This window comes from Misgurnus anguillicaudatus, chromosome 20, assembly GCF_027580225.2.
Source record: "Misgurnus anguillicaudatus chromosome 20, ASM2758022v2, whole genome shotgun sequence".
NCBI classification, from domain to species: Eukaryota; Metazoa; Chordata; class Actinopteri; order Cypriniformes; family Cobitidae; genus Misgurnus; species Misgurnus anguillicaudatus.
In genome coordinates this window covers 6,031,958-6,042,683 of record NC_073356.2, presented here as the reverse complement: position 1 = coordinate 6,042,683, position 10,726 = coordinate 6,031,958, and the positions used below count along the sequence as shown (strand labels likewise).

Sequence of the window (10,726 nt, the reverse complement as noted above, 5' to 3'; positions counted from 1 at the left end):
AAAAATACTATAGTGTATTATAGTAAAATTACTATAGAAAAATGTAGTAAAATTACTCTAGTAAATACAATAGTGTTTTTGAACCGTACAATAGTAAATGTACTACAGTAAATTTTATTAAAAGTACTATAGTAATTTATAGTAAATTAACTATAGGAAATGAAGTAAAATTACTCTAGCAAATACTAGCCTATAGTATTTTTGAAACTTTCTATAATAAAGTCAACTGTATTAAAATAGCAATTCATGGTAAACTTACTATAGGAAATGTAAAATTTCAGAAAAACATTAGTATAAAAAAATGACAGAAAAGGGTAAAATTATTACAGTTTATTGAACAATCGTTTATTTTACAAACATTGTTTTAGACATAAAACAAAAGTGTGCTGTTCAGTCCAAATTCACATTAAAACTAATATTAGATTTACCCATTCATTATAAATATATCAAGTATTTCTTTGTGACTTTAATAAACTCAGTGTATTGTAAATCAGTGTACTTTTCCTTAAATCAAACAACATTTAAACATGTTTAAGACGTACACTTTTCCCATGAAATATTCAAATGACAAAGGGCCACATTTGTCTATGCCAAGCAGTGAGAAAACACAAACATTATTGTTTCACTAATAAAACTGTGGTGTACTCACAGCATAATGAATCAATGAATAGGTCCACTTGTAGTAACATTACTTTAGTTTTTGTTGTGTTCATGACGGTTGGTAGATGATAGTCAGTCAGCCTCCTCAATGGTAAAGATCGAAAACTGCTCTAGACGCATTCGTAGTTACCTGTGAGAAAACACAAAAATATGAATAAATGTTCCACTAACAGAACTGTGGTATACTAGCAACATAATAAATAAATGTGGTACCTTTAAAGTTTTTGTGTGTGAATGATGGTTGGTTGAGAAAGTCAGCCAGTCTCCTCAATGGTAAAGATGCAAAATTATGCTGGACGCATTCCTGCTAACCTGGGAGTAAACACACAAATATAATTTACTTTTCCACTAACAAAACTGTAGTAAACTCACAACATAATAAATGTGGTACTTTACCTTTAAAAGGTTTTATGAGTGAATGGCTATCCTTCAGTCCTTACTGAGAGAAATTCAAATTTGCGAGGAAACACTTGTGCTAAACAGTAAGAAAACTCACACACATATATAATTTAATTGTCCATTGAAAGAACTGTGGCGTACTCACAACATAATAAATAAATGTGGTAACGTTACCTTTAAAAGATTTTATGAGTGAAGGGCCGTTCGTCAGTACTCAATGAGAGAAATTCAAACTTGCGCGGGAAATGTTTGTGTTAAACAGTGAGAAAACACATAAATATGAATTATTTTTCCACTTACAGAACTGTGGTGTACATTAATCTGCTGATCAAAATCAGTCTCGGGCAATATTGCTGTGTCAATTTCGCGTTGTTTCGCCGTATGTCCAACATTACACAACTTTCCTTAACAGAGTCAGTATTAAAATGAAGACAAACACGACAAACAGCATGTTTTTAAAGTTTAAAGATGATGATGAAGGAATGAGGCAATATTGCTGTGTCAATGTCGGGTTCTCTAGTGGTAACATTACACACATTTCCTTAACCGAGTCAGTATTAAAATGAAGAGTCAAGACAAACAACATGTTTTTAAAGTTTAAAGATGCTTTAAAGAGGAAGGTGTCCGAGGCAATATTGCTGTGTCATTGTCGCATTCTCTTGTGACATACACAAATTTCCTTAACCAAGACAGTATTAAAATGAAGAGTCAAGACAAACAACATGTTTTTGAAGTTTAAAGATGCTTCAAAAAGTTTGAAAGAGTTTAGTGCTTACCTGTTAGCTCTTCATGTCGTCCTGGCTTCCTGTTGCTGCTCTGTGACTGTGAAATTCCGTGAGCGTGTGGGGGAGGGGCGCGTGTCAAAATTAAAGCGCATTATTTACTTCAGGTGTGTGAGAGAGGGAGAATGTCTGATTCAGTACTTATTCAGTTTAAGTTCATTTTTAATTAACAAAAAAACAACATACAAAATTCTCGTTAGGGAACAGGAAATATGTTAATCAGTGTACAGAAAGGATTTTCAGATAAAGAACAACCAGGAATAAAAAATAAAAACAAAAAGGGGAGATGCTTAAATACAAGTCAAAGGCAAAAGGCTAGAGAAAGTACAAATAATATTTAGAGAAGTATAGGAGAGATTCATCAAAATAGTAATTTCCTAGATATGTCACTACACATTTCCATGCAATTGTAGTAGATTGGATCTTTTTAGTGAAGAAAAAAATTATTTAAAGTCATTTATAAACCAGACAAAGGAAGGCTTAGAACACCTCCACTTACAGCAATGAATATGATATTTACCCATAAGAATAATCATATTGACCAAATCTGATATTGATGAATCTATAGGCCTATTGTCAATATAAAAGAGTATGTGTGACAGGTTGATAGTAGGGATATTGGTAAACGTGATTTCACCAAGTAAGATGTGATCCTGGATCAACACCATTGTTGGTCCTGGATCAACATTTTCATTAACCAATCAGATTGCAAGATTAATACCCTGTTTAAACGAAGGAAAGACGCATATATTTCCCTGCGGTTTGGCCTGTCATTTACACGAAAACCGCGTTTTTATTACAGAAAACGATTATTTCTAAAACCTCCGGCCAAAGTGGATATTTCTGATTACCCCAGTTATGTGTTGCCGTGTCAACTGGGAGAAACGGGGTTTTAGGTTCTTAAACGTCACATTTTGCGCCAGAAAATGTTTAACGTCATGAGAGCGCCCTAACAGTTTGTTTGGCTACTGATCAATCAGGTTTATGTTGGCTGAATCCCAAACCGCCTACTTCCATACTATATAGTATGTAAAAAGCGCTACTTTGCATACTATATAGTATGGAAGTAGGCGGTTTGGGATTCAGCCCATGTTTGCTGTTATGAAAGGAACAGGAAGTCCCTCGTGTTCTTCGTTGGTGTCGATTCTGACGATTTTGATTGGCTTGCATGGCTGTATTCCCCTTCCTACACTGCCTCCCACAGGTTTGGCATAGTTATTATGCCGCTTGACGGCGTATTTATGCGGGTTGATGTAAATGGAAAGTTTTTTTGAAAACGATGTTGTGTCCACGATGTTATTATTGAAAACGGAGGCGGGAAAGTATTCGTTTCTCAAAATACCCGGCTATGTGTAAATGTAGCCTAAGATTAGTGTGCATGTTAGATTTAGGTTTAGGATTGGGTTAGGGGCTTTTAAGAAATACTCCTCAAACTATTATTTCACACTAATTTGAGGGTTTAAAAATGGTTAGGGTTTGAGTTAAGGGTAGGTTGGGGTATCTTTGATTAAGACGTTGATCCAGGATCAACAAAAAATGTTGATCCAGGATCACATCTTACTTGGTGAAATCACGGCAACCAGGGATATTATCCATCTTAAATGACAGCCAATTATGTATCTCAGACCAGAAGCTGTTAGATACGGGTTAAGTTAAATAAACTAATTTTGTTTAGTGACTTACACTGTCAGGTTTTACAGTGTATAGTATACTACAATACACTACTGTAGTAAGAACTAAAGTATATGGCACTTACTACAGTTTATCAGTTTAATACTATGGTATGTGTAGTAAATACTATAATTTACTACAATACGCTATAGTTTACTGTAGTAAGAACTAAAGTATACTATGAAACTTACTACAGTTTATCAGTTTACTATAGTTGATACTATGGTATGTGTAGTAAATACTATAATATACTTAAGCAATATCGCTCGAGTAGGAGTGGTATATAGCTCTATATCATCACGGCTGTGATTAGACCAGAGGCACGAGGCCGTAGGCCGTGATGATATAGAGCTATATCACACGACTCCGAGAGCGATATTGCTTTTATACAACAGTTTGACGGCACACGTTTGAAAAACGAAAACTAGAAAACAACAACGAAGTAATTTTAAAAGCCTCTTTGTTTGAGAACTACTTCTTCCGCCACGGATCTGAGGGCGGCCAGAATGACAGGTAACACTTTCGGCTGCTTTGAATCTCATATTAACTCAATGGACGGATTTGCCGTTTTTAAATATTACGATTTCTTGGTCACAAAGTGTAGTTTTAAGATTAGTTCAGTCGAGAATATATATGTATTATATTTAAATCTACAGTCGATTAGTAAAGATAGCGCCTGTTTGAACGTTTGCTTAGTGAGATTCGGTACGTATGAGAACCAAAGCATGAGCGGACGTCAGTGTTCACTCGCCCCGCTGACCACCGCCCTCTCTGGGCTACATCTCTGACAGGGATTCCCTGGCTCTCATGTTGGCCTGATGGTCAAAAATTAGATCAAATCAGCAGTATTTGGTGTCATGATGAAACTATTACTTGTTTTCTTATTCATATTAAGTGTCTTTTGTGTTGTTATTGTTTTGGCGCGAGGTAAAAGTTAATAAAACTATACTTCTATAATGTTACTATTGGTTTACCATTTCATCTTAACGCGATACGAGCACTCGGTTATTATTAGACTTCGCTCTTGTCAGTACTATATAAAACTGTTTTTTTATAAGTGTCAGAGAGATGTTTTTGCATGCTGCTTATAAATATAGCAGTGGCGATATCTCATAACATGTTTTAATAGTCACGTCGCGTTAAAAATAAATGATCAATGTCCACATTTAAAAGCTGTGGTGCTTACCTGCAGTTCCACAGTGTTTTCGCGTTCTGATAAGAGATACAGCTCCAGGAAAAAAAAGAGTGTTTACATTCCTCTTTCCAAGTGTTAATCGTCCACACGATGTGACAAGACATTACTCCCATTAACTTTAATGTAACATCCAAGAGCGCTGATCTTTGACGAAAAAATAACTTCCGATTGGGGATTCACAGACTGATTTATGAGCTAGTGAACTAATGAGACACACGGAGAGTGTTTAAAACCAGGGCGTCTGTGTTTTTCCATTCAGAGATGAGCTTGTTTAGGGCCTCCATTCACTAGGTGGCGGAATGATACGAAAGGTGAAGCGGTTACTGTGCCGTTATCAGTACAATATCGTATAGCTCTTAGCCAATCAGATTCGAGAACCAGAAAGAACTGTTGTATAATATAGTATACTACACTACACTATAGTTTACTGTAGTAAAAACTAAAGAATACTATGGTCTTTACTACAGTTTATCAGTTTACTATAGTTAATACTATGGTATGTGTAGTAAATACTTTAAAATACTATAATTTACTATAGTTTACTATAGTAAATACTAAAGTATACTATAGTATTTTTTCATGTGGGTATATAAACAGGAAATATCTGTTTTTATAATTAGCTTGTCTAAAAGTAGACATTTCAGGCTTTCTTTGGATATGTGTATCATCTTTGTGTGATGAGTATTCGCGGAGTTTCAACTAATTTTTGTAATGTGATTTGAGAGACAGCTGGCGGAGACAGAAATGTCTGAATGCGCACCCTGTTTATTTTCTTTATTTGACAAAAACACAAAGATCTCTTGTTATTGTGAATGTACACTAATTAAAGAGGACCCTTCAGAGTTTCAAATGATGTCAAACACGTAAGTGTATGATTATTAATGATGGAGTATTTTAAGTTGATTCTGCTATGATAAGGAGAAAACACGTCAAAACGCGTCCCCGCGTTTTTGGACCCCTGGGGGTTAAAGAGTGCTATTTTGGAACAACTAATTTTGTACTTAATATATTTTAGTTGTATATTAATTGTAACAAAGTACAACTTTAAGTGTATTTAGTGTACTTTTGTGTGCTAAAGTGGAACAACTTTAAGTGTACTTAGTACAATTTAAGCACATGACTGTGTTTGAGCTAAATCCATGCTTGATAAGTGGATTTAGAGTGTGTTTTATTTATGTTAGGAGTACATTACAAATGTATTACGAGTGTCTTGCAAACATACAATCAGTATACCTTGAATAGACTGTTTGTGTACATTCTATATATTTTTGGCCAATCCAAAATTCTGAAAACTGCCCTTGTGAAAAATGAATTTGCAAATTATATTACATTTTGTATACTTTTACATACCTGTAGCTAGACTAGTAATGAGTATACTTAAAGTGCGTTAATGATTAGTTAACTTACAGTGCTATTTTGGGAATAGATTACTTTAGCTGGTAACATAACCAAAATAATTTTTTTCCAAATAAATGAAAGCTGATTAAAACAGTCAAAAACAATTCATTTAAAATATATTTAAAATATAGTTTTATTCACAGCATTCAAAGTGTACAGTATTTGCCTAAAAATTGAACAATTACTCATTGAAGAATGTCAAGATGATTGAGTTTTCAATGTCTTTCTCTCCCAAATCAACTTTAGTGTGGCAGGTCTTGGTTCAGCCTAAGGAAATCTGAAAAAGAGAGACAATAAGCTCAATTAAAAACATTTATTTAAGACTTACTGTATTAAATCTATAGTTTACTGGCAGAGATTGTATAGCAGATAGTTAAATATGTTTAAAGAAAGTACATTTCTTTGTAAGTATATCTGTAATGTACTATTGCAAAGTTAAATATACTTGAAATACAATAAAGTATATTTGTTTTTCACCAGGGTTGTCCAGTTCACGAGCTCTTTACACCCTCTTTGTTGTCCTGCCTGTAAAAAAAAGACATACCATGGTGAAAACTTGAGACAACTGCATTTTTATGTTCAGCTCCATTTCATGGTTGACCTTTAAAAAAAATTGGTATTTATAAGTGTTGAGCTTACTGATTTAATTTTTTTGGCCAGCGACTTGGAGCCGTGCCACATATCCAAAGTGTGTTGAATTCCGCTATCTTTCTATATTCCAGTGCCTGTATTGGTGAAAAGTATAATAGAGATAACAAATTTAGGTTAGTGTATATCAATACACAATAAAACCTGTTTGTGTGTTTTTTATTTTGCTTTGTATGAACACATGCAGCTTGATAAAACAAAAAAAGGACAAAGGGTATAACTGTGTGACAACATGAACATTGAAAATATACTTGACATTACAGTACCAGTAAAACATTTGGAAACATTATCTCATTGGATTAAATGGGATAATGTTTCCAAACTTTTTACTAGTACTGTGTGTTATAATACAGATTTGACTGAAATAGTGACATAAAATGGGAAAAAAATATTATTTTTCAACTATTACGCTTACTGAAAAGTGCTGGTATTTGCATGTGGGCGTCTGTGCAAAACTCCACAACATCCAGTTCCTTTCGAAGGGTTTCTACTGTTCAGATAAATCCCTCTTTCTCCATTGCCACTGAATTTCTCATGGTCTCCCTCTTGTCAATGTTCACCATCCTGATTATTTGCTTAGTACTGTTGTCCATGGCTGTATATGTGCAGTATTGTGCACTAAACCCAGGACTGTCCATTCTTGCATCGCCTACAAACAGGGAAGATAAACCAAACAAATGCATACACTTCATTGTAAAACAATGCCAAACAGTCTATATGATATTTTTACACTTTAAGCACATGCCATCCAGATGAAAGAAGATGACCGATGACTTCATTCAGGGCAAATTTGAGATACTTTAAGCTGCTAAGCTGGTCAATGAGCACAGTAAGAGTATTTACATTTATGTCATTTTTGTCAACACATATGTTTGTGTTATTGAAGATGTGGGAAATTTGGTGTGCGTGCACACGCCACTATATCAATGCATTTTTTTTCAAGAAACTCACCCAAAACTACAACAGGTCCCTTTGACTGCACTTGGGCGATGACTTCATTTCTCTTCTCTGTCCAAAACTCCTCTACTTTGTCTACACAGTAAGCATCTTGGATGCGATAGAAGCTGGACCTGTCCACCATCCCCTATTTCATAAAGTAAAATAACAGGGAGATCTTCCGGTAATTGTTTCCAGAAAGAAGGATATTTATAGAGTTGTTCCGATTCCAATACCAGTATCGGAAATGCGGCCGATACCACAAAAATTCTGGCATCGGAATCGGCGAGTACTTGAACCCATCTACCGATCCGATACCATTTTCCTAATAAACCTAGTTATGCCCGTTATAGCTAACGCTGCAAAGCGAAACTCATTTCTTCTTCGCTGCTCTGAATGCGAGCATCAGGAAGTTACCACATGCGTGACGCAACGCAACTTAGAGCAGCGAAGGAATGAAAGCATGCAGCCGTATGTCCGCTGTTTGTAACTATTTCAGACTAATAAAACATCGACATGTCTCAACGGAATCCGCGCCTGCAGATTTCCACGGAGAACTCCGCAGATTTAATGCCCGTGATTGACAAGCACACATACCCCGCGCTTGAGATTTTAGATGTCATTGACAACAAGCACACATACCCTCATGCGTTTGTGAGCAGCATTGACAAGTACATTAACCCTGCGCGTGCTGTTTGCTGTGATTGTTTTTAATGATAAGAGAATGAACCGTTTGATATAGGAGATGAAATAAAACTTACCACTGAGTTTAACCGCAGATCTTACTTGTCTCTGTCGTCTACGTGACGCGAAAGTCAGCACACATCATCATTTCAAATCAGTTTACAAGACTGCTCTTGTTAGTTTACATTGCGTTGTAAAAATGATGAAATTATCTTCATACGTGCTTAATTCATAATAAGAACGTAGTAACACAAGCTTTTATTTTGCTATAATATATATTAACAATAATATATGTCATTTTAGGCTACAAACTATAATTCTATATTGACAAGCACATTGGTTCATGTTGGTCCAGTTTAATTCAGAGGACTCATTGGTTTGGTGTATTCATTTTAATTGTAAGCCTTTAAAAAGTAATTATTTTAGATGCAATTTTGTACTATTTAATAGCTTAAATTCTTTAATTTAAAACCACCCCAAAGAATTCCACAGATTTTTCCAATAATTCTAAAACTAAAACAGCCTTTCAGTTTACAGTGTTAGATTTGTGGCTGATTTTCTCATAAGAAAAATAAATATTACTGTTAAATGTCTTTCAGATAATAAAAATACTAGTTCACTGTATGTATTTGTTAATGTTTTATAAAGGAATAAGTCTGAAGCACACCATAAAACAGTTATATCCATTCATACAGGGCTAGTAGTATGTACAGCTGTATATTATACAGAGACACACCCAGGTATCGGATCGGTACTCTGTATCGGCCGATACCCTGAGCCCAGGTATCGGAATCGGTATCGGGAAGAGAAAAATGGCATCGGAACATCTCTAGATATTTATAGCTAGCATGTATTTATAGCTAGCATGTAGTCACCAGCCAGCATCCCGTGTTTAAACTGTGGCTGTGACACCCATTTCCGCACAAGGTGCCCGTGAGGACATACCTGAAAAAAAGAATTAGAGAATCAGCAACCTGGATTATAAAACATCCCACACTTGTAAGAGTCAAGTTTCTATTACAATTTTTTTTTTGCATTGATAAAAAGTCAGACGCACCCACACTATATTGTAAAATGTAAGACAAATAAAATCAACAATATAATCATACTGACCCACTCCATTACAGCCGCCGTTCCTCTGGACCTGATATTTACTTGAAAGGGACCCGGTGCCTTACACTCCTGTTTATTGTGACTGTCTTTATGTGGACATACATTGACAGCCAGATGCATGTTTTGCATGAGTTGTTGAAGACTACTGTGATACACAATAGAGACAGAGCGCAGCGCGTCATAACCTGAAAACCACGCCCACCGGGGGGGAAGCAATCCAACCGTCTCCACCGACCCTGCACCGCAAGAGGCCGCCTCCCCGTCACCCCTGGCCCACAACAAAAAACTGAATAATGCCCAAAAGCTGCTTTGTGACAATATGTACAGCTAACAAGCCAAAGAACCCAGAAATAAGTTTTTATAAGCTGTCGAGCCGTAAAACCCAGCCTTTAAAGAGAATAAAGTGGATCGCCAACTACGTTTCCCCCTATTGGACGCAGTTTTACTAATAGGAGTACTATGAAAAGTTGCCTGTATCCATTTCTGTGTCTAAACACTCGTTTTTTGATAGCTTATAAAAACGTATTTTTTTTTTTTTGGCGTGTTAGATGTACACCTTGTCACAGAGCAGCTTTTAGGTATTATTCTGTTTTTAAGTTTAATCTGTAAATAAGTTTTTACAAGCTGTCGACCCCAAAAAACGAGCGTTTAAAGACACAAAAATGGATACAGGCAACTTTTCATAGTACTTCTATTAGTAGAACTGCGTCCACTAGGGGGAAACGTAGTCGGCGATCCACTTTATTCTCCTTAAAGACTGGGTTTTATGGCTCGACAGCTTATAAAAACTTATTTCTGGGTTCTTTGGTTTGTTAGCTGTACATATTGTCACACAGCAGCTTTTAGGCATTATTCAGTTTTTTGTTATAAGCCAGAAATGACAAGGAGGCGGCTTCTCGCAATACAAAGTCAATGGAGACGATGGGATTGCTTTCCCCCCCGGTGGGCGTGGTTTTCAAATTTGCATAACTGCGCTCTGTCTCTATGCTTCCTGAATTTTCCAGTAAATCTTCTACTGCAACGACTCTCAAAGAATCGTTGGGCATGTCTGTCTGTGCATCAGAGTCCTTGTTTGGTTCGTCATGCACAGTTCTTTCATGGAAACGACTTTTACAGAGTCCAGCGATAATTTGGACTTTGGAGCACCGCCCGTCCTGCCAGAACAACACCACAGGTTACAGATTTTGAAGTGTAAACAGCTATTGAAGTGTATAATAATTTGTAATACGTACTTCACACG

The 10,726-nt window shown here is 35.9% G+C and overlaps 2 long non-coding RNA genes across 2 annotated transcripts; both read right to left on the bottom strand.

Annotated features, from left to right (window-relative positions):
* Positions 1-314: 314 nt before the first annotated feature.
* LOC129454455 (uncharacterized) lies at positions 315-3,613 on the bottom strand. Its single transcript, XR_008647901.2, has 3 exons — positions 1,057-3,613; positions 874-972; positions 315-790 (listed from the first exon to the last, which is right to left on the bottom strand). It is a non-coding gene; the product is annotated as an uncharacterized lncRNA (long non-coding RNA).
* A 2,552-nt stretch (positions 3,614-6,165) lies between these two features.
* On the bottom strand, positions 6,166-8,286 carry LOC129454462 (uncharacterized). Its single transcript, XR_008647904.2, has 5 exons — positions 7,705-8,286; positions 7,169-7,402; positions 6,745-6,830; positions 6,583-6,630; positions 6,166-6,382 (listed from the first exon to the last, which is right to left on the bottom strand). It is a non-coding gene; the product is annotated as an uncharacterized lncRNA (long non-coding RNA).
* Positions 8,287-10,726: the final 2,440 nt, after the last annotated feature.